The sequence below is a fragment of the Sminthopsis crassicaudata genome, chromosome 4 (genome assembly GCF_048593235.1).
Source record: "Sminthopsis crassicaudata isolate SCR6 chromosome 4, ASM4859323v1, whole genome shotgun sequence".
Taxonomy (NCBI): Eukaryota; Metazoa; Chordata; class Mammalia; order Dasyuromorphia; family Dasyuridae; genus Sminthopsis; species Sminthopsis crassicaudata.
This window is the reverse complement of record NC_133620.1, coordinates 41,647,151-41,662,099: the sequence shown is the minus strand read 5'-3', so window position 1 is coordinate 41,662,099 and position 14,949 is coordinate 41,647,151.

The window sequence follows — 14,949 nt, the reverse complement described above, 5'->3', positions numbered from 1 at the left end:
CTAAACAATTGAAAAATGTCAAACACTTATGGGTAGGTCAAGACAATATATTAAAAATGACAATTAAATCAAAATTAATGTATTTATTCAGTGCCACCAATCAGTCAAGCTACCAAAAATTATTTTATAGAGTGAAAAAAAAATAAAATTTATCAGCAAGAACTAAACATCAAAAATATTAAGGAAAGTGATAAAAAAAACATTTCAAAGAAAGGGGGCCTAACAATAGCATATCTAAAACTACAATATAAACCAGCAATCATCAAAACTGTTTGATGTTAGAAATAGCATGGTGAATAACTGAAATAGGTTAGGTACACAAGACACAATAGTCAATGACTATAGTAATATACTGTTTGGTAAACTGAAAGACTTCAACTTCTGGCATAAGAACTCACTATTTGACAAAAATTGCCAGGAAAACTGGAAAATAGTATGATATAAACTAGGTAGGCATTGACCAATATCTAATACCTTTTCCAAGATATGGTCAAAATGGTTATATAATTAGACAAATTAGGAGAGCAAGGAATAGTTTACCTATTAAATGTACATAGAAGGGGAAAATTTATGACCAAACAAAAGATAAAAGATAAAAAATTTTGTAAGTTGCCAAAGATTATGAAGAAGAAATTTTCAGATGAAGAAATTAAAGCTAAGTCATATGACAAAAATGTTCTAAATTACTACTGTTTAGAAAAGTACAAATGAAAAAACTCTGAGCTACCACCTCACACCTATCAAATTGGCTACTATGACCAAAAAAAAAAAAAAAAAAGGAAAATGATAAATGTGGGAGAGGATATGTAAAAATCAAAACACTACTATATTGTTGGTGGAGTTGTGAACTGATCCAACCATTCTGGAGAGTAACTTGGAACTGTGCCTAAAGGGTTATAAAGCTATGTATAACCTTAGAACCAGAAATACCACTACTAAGACTGTATCTTTAAGAGATTATTTTAAAAGAGAAGGGAGACCTGCATGTATGAATATATTTATATAAAACTCTCTTTGTGGTTATAGAAGAACTTTCTCCCCATCAACTGGGGAATGACTGAACAAATTGTGATATATGAATGTAACTGAATTCTATTGTTTTATAAGAATGAAGAGAAGGTGGATTTCAGAAAAACCTAGAAAGACCTTAGTGAACTAATGCTGAGTGAAATGAGCAGAACTATTGTACCAAGCAAAAGCAAGATTATGTGATAATCAACTATGACACACTTTGCTCTTTTCAATAATACAATGATCTAATATAATCCCAAAGACTAATGATGGAAAAATACTATCCACATGCAGAGAAATAATTATGGAGACTGAATACAGATTGTCGCACACCATTTTTGGTTTTGTTGTGTTTTTCTTTCTCATCATTTTGCCCTTTTATTCTGATTCTTTTTTTTCTCAACATGATTGATGTGGAAATATGTTTAATATGGTTGTGCATATATAATCTATAGCAAATTGCTTGCCCAATCAGCTAGTCAACAACCTTGACCAGCCAATCTTACTAACCATTAAGGTAGGAAGCTGAAGTCCTTTTTTTCACTGTCCAGACCCTGTTTCCATATCATCAGTGGTCATCTATAGACAGAGCAGTACCAAATGCTATCATTAAAATGAATCATGAAGTTTTCTCTTCCTCAGTTAAACTATTTTTCTCTATTAATTAGTTCCCTGCCAATGATTATTATGTTGTTCTTGCTGTTTTTGTTTTTATGCTTGTTGTTTAGTTGTTTCACTTGTGTCTAACTCTTCATGAACTCATTTGGGTAATCCTAGTAAAGACATTAGAATGGCTTGCCATTTACTCTGTCAGTTCATTTTTTCAAATGAGGAAACTGAGGCAAATGGGTTTAAGTGACTTGCCCAGGGTCACACAGCTAGTAAGTGTCTGAAGCCAGATTTAAATTCAAGTCTTCTTGAGTTCAGTCCTGCTACTCCTATCCAATGTGCCACTTAGCAGACTGCAGTCATTATCAGTGGTGCTGACTCATACATTCCCATCTCTGTCAAACATAGATCATAGTCCTACTGTAACCTAATCCTTGAACCTACTATGTTCTTAATAGGGTACCATCTGATCTGCTCTTGTTCTACAACCTCATGTTCTTGTCATGTGTCCTGTAACTTTCCTTACATAAGTGTTATATGGCATTTGCATGAATTATTATGAACTAAATATGAACATAAGACCTTTTCATGTGTTCTCATTCCAAATTACAATATTCCCTAAGAGAAGGAATTATTAGGTAGGGAGGGAATAGTAGATAAAATGTTAGATTTGAAGATAGAAAGCATTCAAATATTATTTTAGACACTTTACTGTATGACTCTGGTCGTGTCATTTAATCTCAGCCTTGATTTCCTTATCTGTTCAATGGGTATAACAAATATAACACCTAACTTTCAGGGTTGTTGTATAGCTCAAATGAAATTTTATGTGTGCTTTGCAAATTTTAAAACACTATGTACATATTAGCTATTTATGATTATGATTATCAGTTCCTACTGTTTAGAATAGTACTTTGAGCAATGTAAATGCTTTAAAAATGTTTTGACAATCCATTCCCTTGAGGAATGTGGAGAAGCCATCTATCACTGGCAAGATCCAATTGTTAAATTTTTATTATGAACATTTCACCTCGGAAATCATCAAATGTTATAAATCAAAGCTTGCTTTGTGTTTTATTGATTTTCTAGACTTAAGAAAGTTATGGAGAAAATGGTAATAATGTAGATTAAACTTAAAAGTGTGTCTCATGTATATTTTTCCCAGAGAGCTGGTTATTAAACATTAATCTGCCCACTCAATTCTTTTTTATAGAGAGGTTTCCTTTCAACAGGGTTAGGTTTCATGGTTTATGATCCCTCATTCTTTGGGTACTCCTTCCATTGATGCAGAAGCACTTAATAAATGTATTGGATTGAATTAAACTAATAAAATGTAAATACTAAATCAATCAATGAGCACTTGTTAAATGCCTAATATGTGCCAGTCACTAGGTTTAGAAATCATAAACTAAACATTTCTTTTTATCAAGTAGCTTGATTCTACTCTAGATTAGATCACATACACAGATAAGTACTCAATAATACTACTTCATGTAATTCCCTTTATTGATTTCTACATAAAGGATAAATTCCCTTTTCTTTTTCTTTGCCAGGCTCCCTAGGCCTATTTCCTTTTGTATAAAGGTGCTTGATTGATTCATTAATTTAGCAGCCAGTACCTATCCTGAAATTTCAGATCTTAACTGAACATTGGGTATCTCTTCACTCAGAAGCTTAATTTGAGACAAGAGAATTCAGAGCACTGTCTACATGCTGAAATCCATTTGGGGAACTTACAAAAATTCTGAAGAACCAAAATATTTCATATACTGGACTACTCCAATCCAAATTATACTTACTTAACTTCCTCCTACAAAAGAAACCTATTTCTTCCCTTGTTTACCACCATATAACTAAAGGTCATATTGGCTTGTTTCCCCCCAGATGGCAGGACTCTTTATTAACACAAGTAGTTAGAAGCCTTCCTAACTCTAAAATGGCAAAAACTAAGATATTCTCCCTGGCAAAACATTCAACATGTTCTAGAAAATTTGATTTAAAAGACCAAAATTGAACATTTTAATCTCCTCTGGTTAAATATCTAGCCTTAGGATTTTGTATGATGAAATATAAACTGAAAGATTTTCTGATGCCTTTTGTTTTTCATTTCAGGGTATCAAATGGATATGTGCAAAACACCTATTATGTTCAAGTCTGCTATTTGCAGGTGACACAAAAATAAAACAACCTCTCTTATTTAGAGCTTACATTCTACTTGGGCAAAAAAAAGTCTATAGATAGATTTCTGAGAATATATTGATTAGGATGAGAAAACATGATCATTATTTTTACTACTTTCTATCTATAATTGAATTTTTTTTCAATTATTTAAAAACATTTTTATATAGGACATTGTGTATTTCACCAAACTTGCAAATAGTTCCAGGACACATACACACACACACACACACACACACACACACACACACACACACACACACACAGAAGTAACCAATGGGAAAGTTAGCTACCCTATCTCCCACAAGGCTATGGCAACTATGAGCACATAGCCACTTTTATTCTTTGTTGATCTTAATTGAAGATTATCTTGAGATGACTGGCTAGAAAGCGACCTTGTGAGGTTTGGAAGGTCTATACATTTGAAGTTAAAATGAGTTGAGTAGGTACAAACGACATGTTCCATAAGTATGATACCAAATAGAGAGTTAATAGAACAAGGGAAAGAGAAGACAAAGAAGGACAGGAAAAAAAGATAGAATATATTACCATTATTAGCAATAATAATAATAACAGTTAATAGTATTTTAAAGTTTGCAAAGTGTTTTAAATATATCTCATTTGGTCCTCATAATAACTCTAAAAGCATATGCCATTCTTATTCCCATTTTACAGATGATGAAATTGAGACTAAAGACATTTAAAATGACTTTCCTGTGGTCACACAGTGAGTAAGGATTTGTGGGGAGATCTGATCCCAAGGTCCTCCTATTACTCCTAGTCATTCTGAATTGTCTAAACAAAAGGTCATGGCTTATATTTTAATGCCACCTAAAAATGCTATATACTTCATTCACTAAAGGTAGTACAATCAAAGGGTCAACCCAGATCTGGAAGACCTGAATTCAAGTTCTGTCTCCAATGCTTATTAGATGACTCACCATTCAGTATTTCCAGGAAACTTTCTAAGATTTTAATTTGCAGAGCATTTATAAATATATATTTTTTTCATCCTGAGAGTTCCCTCCAGACATAGTAGATAAGATCTCAATTCAGATACCACCTCAAATATATACTAGGTGTGGAGTCCTGAGCAAGTCACTTGTTGTCTCTCAACTTGAATTTCTTCATCTATAAAATAAGGACTCTCATAAAACCTAGTTTTCTCAGTTGTTGCAAGAATCAATGGAATAACATAAGCAATACATTCTGCAAATCTTAAAGTGCCATATCAATTTATCATCATCATCATCATCATCATCATCATCATCATCATCATCATGTCCTGCATTACTATTATTATTTAATTATATTGGATATTGTAGTGTGAAATATGTATATATTAATTATGTATATTAAATATATTATGTATTAATTATTTTCCATCTAATTGATTCATTTAACATCTTTACTGTCTAATTAAGCAACCTTGCTAAATACTCAGTGGAGAAATGCACAAGAGCTTTGAGAGAAGTTTCCCCAAGTAGAGAGAATCCATCCTTATGTCTTTCCCCCCAGCAGATTAGCTTCCAAAGAGAATTCCCAAATCCAAGTGGTGACTGTTTTTCTTTTGTTTATTTGGAAGGAGGGAAAAGAGAGCTTGTGACCATTTTTTTACCATAGGTACATTTCCTCTATTTAATTATTTGACACAGTTGACTCATGCCTGTGTAAATTATCTCTTGGTGTGTTTAACATTAATGTATAATGGTTCTGTATTTCCAAGCCAAATGGAATTTTTATGAGACCATACAACCCTTCTTGGCTTCCCTTTTTGTTTAATGGTCATGGTGTTGCAAACAGCAATGTGCAATATGAACAGTTAAACTATTCTCTTAATTATTGCATCTGGTTTGCCATACCCTGCCCATCTAGTATGTTTTAATTGAAGGGCAGAAAAGATCTCTGGTTGATCATTGATGGCTTTAAATTGGCACATAATGATAATACTGAGTTCTGGAGGGAGTTCTCCCTAAATCTCAGCATATGTCTTTATGTTAAACAATTAAACCACATCTGGATAGAGAAAGCTGATCACTATATTTCTCAGTGGACTGGAGGAGAAAACAGATTCCATAGGCTTAATGCTTGTTAATATGTATATGTATGTGTGTGTATGTGTATAATGATATTTTAGGGGGAAAGAAAGAAAGGAAGGGAAGGAGGGAAAGAGACAGAGAGAAAGAGAGAGACAGACAGAGACAAAAGGAGACACAGAGACACAGAGAGAGAGGGAGGGAGGGGGACAGAGAGAGAAAAAAAGGAGAGGAGAGAAGAGAGAAGATAGAAGAGGAAAATAGAGGAGAGGAGAGAGATAACCTTGAACTAAAAGAGTATTTTCAGATAAAAAATGAACAGGTGTTTGAAAGAAAATTCCCACAATGAAATACTTTTTTTATATATCAGCAAGGGCATTTAAGCAATAATGAGGAGATTTCATGCATTTTATGCAAGGGTACCAGAGGGAATTAGGAACAGAAGAATATAAAGATCTTATTTCAAGAAAGTATATTATTATTAGGATTTGTCGAAACTCCTGTGTAGTCTTAGCTCAACCAGAACCTGCTTAGCACTAAAAAGGGAGTGTAAAAAATGAGAGTGTGCAGAGCTTTTAGGAAGGGTTAATGAGCTTTTTCACAGGGCCTGAGGCAAATCAAATATGAGTAAACATATTTCCAAGTAGGATTTAAGGTGAATTTCGACTGTCCCCAGTGCAGTTAAGAATCTTATTGCCACACTACTTCCTTCATAAAACTGTATTACTAGAAAAGCCTTTAGACATCAAAGTTCAAACACTCAAATAAGGAAACTAATATCCAGCAGGAAAAAGTGACTACTCAAAAGTCACTCTGTATTAATAGACAAAAGCAAGATTTGAACCCAGATCCCCTGATGCCAAAGCCCATGTTCTTTCTAATAGACTATATTTCCTGACTTTTCCACTATAATATAATCCATATAATATAATCTATTATAATAATTTTCTACTACATAATCTACTATGATCTGTATATGTATTAATAATAGTGTTCATCCCTTATAGCAACAGATAAATGTAAAAAGGGCTCATGGATAGTGAAGATGCTATGCTTGTTTGACTCACAGGGACATAGAATAGACAGCTCTAACCTCTTCTTCCCACAACCTTATCCAAAGGAGACTTTAATTCCTTCCAGGAGAGGAATCAGGAGATTGACTTTCTCCTCGAAGACAGATGGATACCAGGCTAGAAGTATACTTTCTGCCTTAAATAGGATTGGGTTCCATGTAACTTTTGATCATTTCATCATTTGGCAAGATGGGGACTCAGAGTTCTACATCTAAGACTTGATCCTGTCACCATCTAATACCTATTTCACAATGACCACACATAGCAAATAGCAAAAAAAATCCATCAGTAAGTGGATCAAAGCAGTATCAGAACAGATATCATAGAATTTAAACATAGGAACATATATAACAAACGAATGGAGAGTGAAAGAACACTTTCATTGGGAACGAAGTAACTCATGTCAACCAAGAAGAAGGGTCCTATCTCAACCAAGGAGAAACTCAAAATTTCTAGAGGAGCAAGCTGGGAACAGGGACATTGTAAAGACTTTCACTTCCTTCAGATCTCCCCAAATTTTTCATTCAGCAGTTTGAAATAGGACTAGTTTCTTCTATCTTTTCTCCCAAAGTTGGAAGCTAATCAATGATGTGCTTGAATGATCCTCTTGCTTAAAGAATCCCAAAAGATCTGGAGCTGCCAAAAGCTGGAGCTTTCTCAACTCTCTTGCCAACGCTATCCTGCCCCTCAGAGGAAGGCATTCATCTCCGTCAATAAGGAGAGAGTTTGATACCAATGTGCTTTTGGACAAAGTTTACATATAACATACACACACACACACACACACACACACACACACACACACACACACACATTTTCCATCAATCATTGTCATCATCATTACTCAATTACTAGCCTTATCTCATACTAATCTCCCACTGTAAAACCTTCAATACTTTTTCCATTTGTTTTACAGAAAAAAGTAAGATGTCCATAATCTGATACTTAAGATTTTCTGTAATAAAACCAAAACCCACCTTTCCAATTTTGTATTACCCCTCAGCATTTATATAAATACATTTTTATTCCAAAAAATATATTCACTGTTCCCTAAAAAGTCCTTGCATTTGCCTGCCTCTTGCTTGTTTTAGTGTAATGGGCCAGAACCCTGGAGAAATATTTTTGAGGCAAGGATTCTTACAAGGTGTTAACTCAGTGGAATTGATCACACAATGGTTATCTAGTTTAGCATGGTGATTAATTCTCTAGTTCAATATGATTAATTTAATCTTACAACAAATAATGGTTCCCTAGTGATATAATGATTGGTTTATACTCAGTATGATGAATTGATTTAATTGTAATAGAGTATATAAACTGGGGACAAACTCGGCCAGACAGAGAAGACTTGACCAGCCTCATGGTGGCTCTCCTGCCTTCATCACTTCTCCACTAAGACCAAGGACTCAGGCTGGTTCTGAGATCCTCCAGAGAGCTAGTCTGGACACTATATTTTAATCCACCCTGGTGTGGGGGCTCTAGAAAGCAAGAGTACATTTTGTTACCCCAACTTGGGGACTCTAGAAAGCAGGACATTACATTGAGATATGCAGACTTCTGACTGGCTGATTGTCTGAGACTGCTGACTTAGACTGGGAGACTGAAAGAGACAATGAAGACTTTGGACACCACTATTCTTGTGGTGATGGTGATTATTCTGCTGAAATCAAGACCCATCCAGAGATCTTCCAAATGGGCTTTGTTTTCAGCAGAATAATCATCATGTGAATAGTCAGGAATAAAGTCCAAAGTGTTTATGATCTCCTTCTTGTGGGGCGTGGATAGCTTTCTAGGGGACCTTCAGGCAGGCCTTGGTCTCAGTGGAGGAATGAAGGAGGGAGGAGAGCCACCATGAGGCTGGTCAAATCTTCTCTGTCTGGCTGAGTTTGTCTCCAGATGGTGGGAGATAGCATGTCTCTCTTCAGTTTTTATTGGTCCTTATATACTGAATTATAATTATATCAACTGTAGAACTATTACATCATCATGCTAAGTACTAAGTATATGTAAACTACATAACCATTGTCTCATCAATTCCTCTGATTTGACATCTTGTTTCAAGTATATTTCTCCAGAGTTCTGACTCTACATTTTAAGCTATTCCTTCTTATCTAAAATTTCTAACTCTCATCTCTTCGGTTATCTAAAGCCTATCCATCTTTAAGAAGACTATATGAAATCGTATCTTTTCTATAACCATCCCAGCCTCTACTTCCTCTTGAGCCCCTTCCCTTGCATGAACCATAAAAACAGCTAGGTGGTACAGTGGATGGAGTACTGGCTCTATATTCAAGAAGATCTGAATTCAAATCCAATCACAGACTCGTCCTAGTACTATGACTCTATGCAAGTTTCTTAGCCTCTGTCTGTTTAAGTCTTCTCAATTATGTAAATCAGGTTAATATTATAATGGGCTTCCTAGAGTTGTTTTGAGGAATAATATATAGATATATATAGATATATACATATCTAGATAGATAGATAGATATATACACACACATATATAGATACACACATATACACATATACACATATGTATATGTGTATATATATATGTGTATATATATATATATATATATATATATATATATATATATATATATATATATATATATATATATATATATAGTAAGCTTTGTACTGTTAGGTAGCCTTCTATTTGAATAAATCTTGTTTCCCTAGTTACTATAGAATGTAAGGCAGGGTTCAGGTGTATGCTCTTTTATATCCCTTATAATGTTTTGAATGATTTATATAAAGTGTTCATCAAACATATGTTAATTGGTGGAAAATGAGGAAACTATATTATATGTTAACCTTAAAGTCTATTTCAAGGTAGGCAGGTGGGGGTGGGGGATATCCATGTGCCACTTAGATAAATATAATAAGGGAATCTTCACATACACTTCCTGCTACTATACCCTTGGGTTCTTATTACAAAGTCATACATTTTAAAGAATCAACCAATTAACATTTTGTAAAACACCTACTATGTGCCAGGTACTTTGTACTAAGTACTAGGAATATAAAAAGAAGCAAAAGATAGTTCCTCCCCTCAAGGAGTTTACAATCTAAGGAATAGCAATAGATTAAACAATAATGACCTAGGAAGTTATAGGTCTTAAACCTCAATCTTAATTCTAAGTCTAGATGAAGTTTGCTTACCATGCCTGCAGTCAGAGCCTTGAGTCAAAGAACTCAAATTCAAAATTTAGCTCTTCTTTTTAGCTCTTTAAATAAGTTACTGCAAGTATTTTAATCTAACTTTCCCCTGGCATAAAAAGGCATCATTAACTATTGATCAGAGAAATACAAATTAAAACAACTCTGAGACACCACTCCTCACCTCTGAGATTGGCTAAAATGATAGGAGATGACCAATGTTGGAGGGTATGTGGGAAAAGTGGGACACTGATACATTCTTGGTGGAATTGTGAATACATTCTACCATTCTGGGAAGCAATTTGGAACTATGCTCAAAAAGTTATCAAACTTTGATCCAGCAGTGCTACTACTGGGTTTATATTACAAAGAGATCTTAAAGGAAGGAAAGGGGCCTGTATGTACAAAAATGTTCTTTTTGTAGTGGCAAGGAACTGGAACCTGAGTGGATGCCCATCAGTTGGAGAATGGCTGAACAAGTTATGGTATATAAATGTTATGGAATATTATTGTTCTGTAAGAAACGATCAGCAGGATGATTTCAGAGAGGCTTGGAGAGACAGGAACTGATGCTGAGTGAAATAAGCAGAACCAGGAGATCATTATATAGAGCAACAGCAAGATTGTATGAAGAGCAATTCTGATGGACGTGGCTTTTTGATGTTGTTCACTTGGATTTTGTTTTCTTCCTCATTTTCTTTCCTTTTAGATCTGATTTTTCTTGGGCAACAAGAGAATTGTATAAATGTTTATACATATCAGATTAAACATATTTTAATGTGTATAACATATTGGATTGCTTGCCATCTGGGGAGGGAGTGGGGAAAAGGAGGGGGAAATCTGAAACAAAAGATTATACTTGTCAAGGTTGAAAAATTATCCATGCATATGTTTTGAAAATAAAAAGCTTAAAAAAAGGCATGGTGACAGCTAGATGTGCAATAGATTGAGTACCAGCTCTGAAATCAGGAGGACCTGAATTCAAATATGGTCTCAGACACTTAACACTTCCTAGCTGAGTAACCTTGCGTCAGGTACTTAATCCCAAGTGCCTCAGGAAAAAAAAATGCATGATTAGATGAGCCCTAAAGTCCTTTAGAACTTGAGATCCTACTTATGATACAGTTTTATCCCATTTTTAAATATTCCCTAATTCTGCTTCTGTTCAAACACATAGTTATTACTTAATAAATGCCTTCTCATCTAATCTGTCCAAGTTTTCTTACACAACTAATGCCCTAATGTCCCCTTCATCCTTCTCTCTATCAGAATTCACTCTCAGAAAATGATCATACAATAACAATAATACTGAATAATTATATAGTATAATAATAAAGACGATGAAGAAATAAAACTAGCACCTTAATATTTACACAATGCCTTCCATATTTTATTTCATTTGATCCTCTAGCAACCTTGAGAGAGAGAGAGTTGTTGTTATTAGCTCTATAAGAGGTTAAGTGATTCATAAAAACATTATGGAGTTAGTAAAGACCTGAGACAGGATTTGATTCCAACTCTAGCATTCCATCCACTATGTCACCTAGATAGTATTATTTCAAGTGAGGTATGGATTGTAGAATGGCAGAACTAGAAAGGAAGAACTATGGGGATCGTTAAATCTAACTCTCATACTTTTCAGATGAACGATCAAAAAATATTAAGTGGTTTGCTTGAGGCCCCATATTAAAGTAGTGGTGGACCCATGACTAAAATTCAATTGCCTTTATGTTCAATCCAGCTCATTTTCCATTATAGCCTCTTGCTTTGCAAGGCACTAAGTCCAAGAAATGGAGGCTTGATTATGGAATTTCATGTCTTTTTGTGCTAATTGCAAAGATATTCGAGGCAAGGTATGGCAAGACTTTCAGGCCCCTGGAAGTCGTCACCTCCTCTTAAAACCAATCTTGTTTAAATATATTTTGAGTCCATTTAGCCCTTTGTATTCCCTTTATCAGAAATGGGAATGGGGGTCAAAACTAAGTTGCTCAACTTCCTATTGCCTCCATTTCTCATCATTTTTGTAAAATGAGGGGTTTAGACTGAGGTAGGAGCCAAGCTTTCAAAGAATACCTCATAAAACATACACACACACACACACACACACACACACACACACACAGAGTCATTTGGAAATGGAAAGCCTCACTCAAATTCTTATTAATAATGATGTCTCTGCTGAGCATATGTAGAGACAGATAATTAGGTTCACATAACGAGTGGTCATTAATTGGATCCAGATGTGAAAGAGTATGCTAACCATTAAAGGGAAACTGCACCAAATATTCAAGGAACAAATAGAATTGTAGCCCCAAAGTTTATGGGGGATTAATGGACAAAGTAGCCATAAAGTCTTTCAGGCAGCTTTGAGTCCCAAGTTGGAGACATTTATCATAGCACCAAAGGTTATTACAAAGAAGTCTTGTCAGTAAACAATGGTGCCCCTTTGGAAAGAACACAAAACAGAGCCCACAGCAGGCAGGAAAGGCATTTGCCATGTCCCAGGAATGCCGCCTTTTTATTTATTTGTCAGTGGTATTTCATGTGAAATTAGCAGTATTAAAAAATGACGACCTTCATCTTTTATGGATCCCAAAACAATACCTCGCCTTTGATGGCTGGGATGAGGGGACAGTGCATCCCCACGAACCCACTGCATGTACCACCATCACTGTCGAAAGCCTAATTTGAAGACTGCCTGACATACATTTGTGAATTGGCTCTTTAAATCCAGCTGTAACTCTGAGCAGGTGCTGCAGGGAAACAACACAGTTACCAGCTCCACCACCCACATGTGGCAGTGGGGCCGTGGAATTCGAATCTACACACCCTTAGCACTGGAGGTAAGAGAGAATTATGTTGGCTTTGCAGGGTATTAGCAAGTCTATCTTCTCCACTGGCAAGTCACTGGAGGGTAAAATAGATTTCTGTGTTATGTGCGTGAGAGAGAGACGGCAAGGAGTTACGCTCGCGGGAAGACCTCATTCCTTTTACTAGTGTGCAGTGAGACATACATACTTCAGTCAATACATCACACGTCTGTGAAGGGATGGAGGCACGTCCTGATAATTGAAAAGAAAACCAAATACAAAAGGGATGGCATCCAGCATTGCCTTTGATTTTCCCAAGACTAGAATAGATGACAAAACTTCGATACCTGCAAAATGCTGCAACCTAAGAGTGCCCAGACCTAACTGGGCAGTGGAAACATAATACCTCTTCCTTATTCCTCTGGCTAAAGTCCCCCCTCAAAGTTTTACCACCCAGCATCTTAGGGGACACACTAAGAGAAAGCAAGCTCTGATCCTGTAATCAAGCTCCAGAACCTTCAAAAATGGGGCCCTCTGCAGAGAGAGTAAGTGTCCACATCCAGATTTGAACACAGAGCTTCTCCTAGTCCCAGAAGCTAGAAACGAGAAGGGAGTGCAATCTAGGCATGTGGACAGAAAGGTGACAGGAGAAGGAAGGGACAAGAGAAGGTGAGCAGAACCAAGAGAGAGAGACAGATAGGGGATCTTGTTTACAGAACAACAGAGACTGGTGCCATTGTATAGAAGTGTGTCTGTTAGGTATTAAGGTATATGAATATGTATGTATGTGTGTATGTGAGAGAGAGAGAGAGTGAGTGTGTGCATGTTTGTGTGCATGGATACATATATGAGTATGTATATATGTGTGTGTGGAGAGAAAGAGAGACAGAAATAGAGGCAAAAATAGAGACAGACAGAGAAACCAAGAAACAGAGACAGACAGAGGGTTACAGAGAGAGAGAGAGAGAGAGAGAGAGAGAGAGAGAGAGAGAGAGAGAGAGAGAGAGAGAGAGAGAGAGAGAGAAATCAGAGGGAGACAAAGACAGAGAAACAGAAAGACGGAGACAGAAAGAGAGAGAGAGAGAGAGACAAGCAGAAAGAGGCAGAGAAAGTGACAGAAGGACAGACAGAGACAGAAATTCAGAAAGAGGCAGAGACAGAGACAGACAGAGAAAGAGACAAAGGTACAGAGACAGAGAGAGAGAGATACAGAGAGACAGAAAGTCATAGGGAGACAGAGACAAAGAGACTAAAGATGGAGACAGAAAGAGACCAAGAGAGAGACAAGCAGAGAGAGGCAGAGAAAGTGACAGAGGGACAGAGAAAGACAGAAATTCAGAGAGAGAGAGAGACAGAGACAGGGAGAGGGACATAGAAAGAGAAGAGAGACACAGAGAGAAGAGAAAGAGAAAGGAACAGAGATAGACAGAAAGACACAGACAGAGAGAAAAAGTGACCGAGAGACAGACAGAGAGAGGGAGGCAGAGAGAAGAGAGAGACAGAGGGACAGAGACAGAGATAGAAAGACAGAGAGAGAAAGAGACACAGAGACAGAGAGAGATAGAGACAGAGAGACATAGAGAGAGACAGAGACACAGAGAAAGAGAGAGACAGAGAGAAATAGAAAGAGACAGCCAGACAGAGAGACAAAGAAAAAGACAGAGACAAAGACAAAGAATACAGAGACAAAGATAAAGACATACAGAGGGAAACTAAGAAACAGAGAGGCAGAGACAGAGACAGACACAGAGAGAGACAAAGAGACAGACAGAAAAATAAAGATACAGAGAGAGATGGAGAGAGGGAGACAGCGAGAGAGAGAGAGAGAGAGAGAGAGAGAGAGAGAGAGAGAGAGAGAGAGAGAGAGAGAGAGAGAGAGAGAGAGAGAGAGAGAGAGGTGTGTGACATGGTCAAACCTGGGCTTTAGGAAAATCACTTTGGTTGACAGCTGAATGGAGTACAGTAGAATTACAATGGGGAGAAACTTGTGGCAGGTCGACCTCCCAGCAGGTGTGAGGTGCTGAGTCCCAGAACCAGAATGGCAGCATGTTACAGAAGAGGAAGGGGCAT